The sequence below is a fragment of the Apis dorsata genome, unplaced genomic scaffold (genome assembly GCF_000469605.1).
Source record: "Apis dorsata unplaced genomic scaffold, Apis dorsata 1.3 scaffold_52, whole genome shotgun sequence".
NCBI classification, from domain to species: Eukaryota; Metazoa; Arthropoda; class Insecta; order Hymenoptera; family Apidae; genus Apis; species Apis dorsata.
In genome coordinates this window covers 3,208,299-3,213,206 of record NW_006263353.1, presented here as the reverse complement: position 1 = coordinate 3,213,206, position 4,908 = coordinate 3,208,299, and positions in this window count along the sequence as shown.

Genomic DNA, 4,908 nt, shown 5'->3' with positions numbered 1-4,908 from the left:
GAACATGGCTGGACTCGATCCGACCGGTCAGTACTGAAGGAAGGGAAGTGGAGGTAGGTCGAGGAGGAGGATTCCGGAAGAGACGAGGAAGTCGATCGTGTGGAGTCGAGGAAGAGATACCTCAAGGTCGCGACATGGCTGCCAGCACGGGCCTCGATCCAACCGGCCAGTATTGAACCCCTCTCTCCCTCCCTCCCTCCCTCCCTCTCTCTCTCTCTTTCTTTCTCTCTCTCTCTCTCCCTCTGTTCGTCCACGAAGGGAGAAGCTTCTCTAATTAATCGAACCGAGGAGATTATACGAGGAGAGGAAGGTGGAAAAGGGGGAAGAAGAGGAGGTTGGAAAAGTTGAGTTGAGGTGCGTCGACGATGGGACGAGTGAGGGGTAGAGAGGAGACCTCGACCTCGAATCTGAGGAGAACCGAGTGGAGCATCCACATACGGAAGGGAAGACATCGTCCGCCGTTCACGTTGGATCAGACTCATCAATGAACCCGCTCGGAGACTGTCACTGCCTGCGCCTAAGAGAGAGGTTAGTTAATTAGTTAGTCCGTTAATTACTCGTTCTCGTATTTATAGAGCGACTCATCTCCGTCCTCTTTTCCTCTTTTCCTTTCTCTCCTCTGCTCATCGATCGAGCGTTCGAATCTCGAATCTCGTCTTTCTCTCTCTCTCTCTCTCTCTCTTTCCTCTATCCACTTCTTTCGCGCAAAATTCTGTCCTGTTTTTTTATCTTTATTTATTTATTTATTTATTTATCAGCGCGAGTAAACTCGGATAATCATCTGTAGTCGTCGATCGAACGATTTCTCTTCGCCTTCCGATAGATAGAGGAACGAGTCCACCTGTAGTCCTCGCTTATGTAATACTCACCGTGCCCTGACATATGGTAGCCGTGTTCTCCTCCATCGTTTAACCAATGACCGTGATTCTTGGAAGAATTTTCATCGTATCGTTGGTGAATCGTTGGGATCTTGTTGTTTCTTTTTTTCCTTCGACTCGATTCATCTTCGATCGATCGATCGATCGATCGATCGTCTTTGTTCCGTCGACAAGGTTTGGACAAGGACGAAAGAGATATAGGATATATCGCGATAATATCCCCCCATCGTGATGCAATCGAATCGCGACTACTTCTCTTTCGGCGGTCGAAACCTCCCACCTCTCCCTCTTCGATCCACCTCCTCGATCACCTCCTCTTCCTCTGCGTTCAATCGTGTGAGGCTACCTCCTTTGCACAAGTTGCAAAAGAAGGGAGGTATTCCTTCTTCGAAGATTCGCTGACCCGCGGCGTGACCGGCGACTCAAAACGGGAGAAAGAGAGAGAGAGAGAGAGAGAGAATGAGTGAGTGAGAGGGGGAGAGAGAGAGAGAGAGAGAGAAAGAAGAGAAGAGGTAGCCGGTTAAAAACGAACACGCTGCCTTCGGGGGGAGGAAGAGCGAGGGGAGAGAGCCCGGCTGTCCGATTTCTTCGCGTTACGTCACGTTCACGCTTAAATAATACACGGTAAATCCGTCGTGGAGCATAGAGAATCTTCCTGACCTACCAAATTTGACCAGGTCGAATTTTTTTTTTTTTTTCTTCTTTTCGTTTACATATTCGTATAGAGCATTGAATTCGAATAGAAAATGCATCTTTCCCTCGAACCAAGAATCTCTGACCTATTTTTACCATTTTTCTTTCTTAATTTTAATTTTTTTAATTATTATTTAAAGAATTAGAGCTTCGTTTTTCGAGTAATGAAAATTTATAAATATTTCAAGCTTCCAAAATTCGACTTTTTTACCTTAAGAAAGAAAGAAAGAAGGAAGGAAAGAATTGGACGTTTTGTACGTGGCAAAAGTCGAGAGCAAAGAGACGAGTATCGTTCGCCGGTTTTCTTGTCGCGGTTACGAGCAGGTGCCTCGCCAGTCGGTCTAGAACGTTCACCTCTCTCTTCTTCTCTGTCGGCACAGGTACACAGCCAAATATGTCGTTGCCGCGCGCGTAATTAGGGGAACTTCTGGCTAGGATCTCTCCTTCCCTCCCCTCCCCCCAGCAACCGAGCTTGCTCCATTCGCGCACAATTTTCTATCCTTTTTTTTTTTTATAATCCAACCAACCAACTTCTCGAAATTACTCCACGAATTACAAAACGGGACGGGCGTATATATACTGAAAAAACAAATAAATGAATAATAAGAGAAGAGAGATCGTGTTGGCCCATAAACTCGATGGGGCGAGGTTTCGGAGGAAGCGGACGGGTGCACTTCCTGGTCGCCCGGAGGCTTTCGCAAAGTCACGAAATTAGTCTTGGTTCCATGGGAAAGACAAGACCCCGATAGCGAGTATATAAGCCCGAGGAGGCCTCCTCTCCGTCCGACTCCTCACATGGCCGAGTTCATTGACACCAAGCTGAGTTTTGGGCATTCACCGTCCCGGTCGCGCGCGCGCGCCGACGAATCGTGCCCTCCTCGTCAACCGAATAAGCGATCGTTGTTGGTGCGCCCGTACCGGCCCGGCCCGGCCTGGGCTCTCTCTCGCTCCTCTCCCGCCGCGTTTCGCCCGGCCGTCGTTTTCGCCACGGATCGCTCGGCCGGTGGCGGGAAACTCAGGCGAAAATTTCGCGAACCGGTCGTGCACACAACCGCTCGGGTGCGAGTGCAACGCTCGCGACGCACTCGAACTCCCTCCTTTTGCGCGAGCGAACGGAGGTCGGATTCGTTACCCCGAAGGAAAGGAAAAATTATTCAGTTTGATGCAGAGTTAAATCTCGCTCGTTTCCAATTGTTCGTCTCGTTCGATCGATCGGTTCAATTAACGTTGATTGTTTTCGATGGGAAACCTGTTCCGCCGATCGATCTCGAAAAGGATTTTCTCCACGAGGAAAAAACCGCCGTGTAATTTTATCCTCAACTGTACTGCCGATCCCCTTCTCCCTCCCGTATACCCGCGATCGCGCAATTATTTTTATCGCCGCGTACCCGCGCGTCCCGTCCCGCGCGCTAATCGATATTCATCGAGCGTGTTTAGGTAAAAGGCGACGAACAAGGCAGAGATCCCGTAGAAAATCCGTGATCACTCCGTAAATCACTTCCATCGGGCGGGGATCCACGGATCGTGGCGACAATGTGGCAGGCGGGGATCGTGGCCACCATCTCTCAACCGTGGTCTCGTTACTCGAAAAAACGAGCGGAGGAGAAATGAAACGACAATCGTTAGGGGAGAGGAGAGGCTCGTCTCTTTCCTCGCGCCATCATCCGCGAGATGAGGCGAGGAGGAGGGACGGAGACGGTCAGAGAGGAAGAGTAAGGAGAGGAGAGAGAGAGAGAGAGAGAGAGAGAGTGGGATTACGCGTGACCTAGGACAACATACCGCGCGACCTGCATGCCAATCGTTTCTCTCTCGCTCTCCCGCGTATATTCGCGCATTCCTTCTTCCCTTCTTTTCCGCGCATTAGTCTCGTCTTCGCTCTCTTCCTCGCGTATGCAGGGTGTTAATGCGCTCGTAAGACGATCTTTGGATTCTGCGAAACGAAAAAGCGGGAATTGATCTCTGTTAGGAAAAGAAATCCTCTGTTTCTTCTCCTCGCGAATAATAATAATAATAATAATAATAACAATCGGATCGTTTCGCCTTTTTCGTTCCGCTTTCGAACTTTCGACGCTTGTTCGTTACGACGTTTCTTCTAAGAAAAAAAAGAAAAGAAATGTCTTTCAAATTCTTACTTGCCAAATATTGAATCGAATATCCCTCGAGACAAAAACTTTTAATATTTTATATACAGAGAGAGAGAGAAAAGGAGACTCGTCTCGAAGTCTGTCGCGAAATTATGTAAAGAGATGTTTAACCAATTCGTACCTCTCGTTTTCTTTTCACAGCTCGGTAATAATAAGCAGACGGAATAAGATTTGGATTTGAAACGCGAGACGCGCGTTCGTAGCGTTGTATGCATTCTTTCTTCTTCTAAAAAAAGGAAAAAAAGAAAAGAAAAGAATTCGGAGCGAAGATTCTCCTTGGAAGAAACGGAACGGACGAACATCGCGTTGGATATCTCGACAATAAGTCGTCTCACCGTGGTGACGCATTCGGTGGAGGAGGCGCCTCCTCCTCCGATGCTATCGAACCCGAGGCCGGCCGCGGATTTTGGCAGCGAGGCATCTGAAACGGGCCGATGCATCTCGCATAACAATCGCGCCCCCGGATTTGAATTTGGTTACGTGGACGCGCGCCGCCCGACTCGATCCCACCTCCTCCCACCCCCACATCCGCGCCACTGCCTACGTATCGAGTGCGCGCGCGCGCATACGTACAACCACGAAAAACTAAGGCTTGACTTTATTTGGGCCTGGGCCACGACTCCTCATCTCCTTCCTCTCCTTTTCTCCTCGAGTCTTTGCGATAAAGGATAAAGGGATTCTTCTAATCGATTTAAAAATTTTTTTTTTCTTTGATTAAAATCTAAAAGTTCAGCTATTTAGGATCGGTTTATATAATTTATTCGAACGGAATAGAAATATTATATCGGATAAAACGAATCATGCGATGGTAAGTTTAAAAGTTTACAGAAAGCGTTCAATTTTTCTCTGAAGCCGAATGGACAAACATTTCCGGTATCGACAGATATTGATTTCGTTCTTATCGTGGCGGTTTCGATTCTGCTTTTCCGGAAATTAATCGATTCAATGCCTTTTCTCTCTCTCTCTCTCTCATTCTCCATGGTGCTATGACAAGAGATATATGATTTATCGACGAGCAATCGCGCGAGGACGCGAAAAACGGTGAAACACGAGTTTACATAAGCGTTAAACGGCCGATCCGTTTCTTCCGCCATCAAATGCATTTTGCAACGCATCCATGCGTGTCTTCCAAACAAAGTAGCGGCGACAACAATAACAACGATCAAAAAAAAAAAAAAGAAACAAACGGAGTA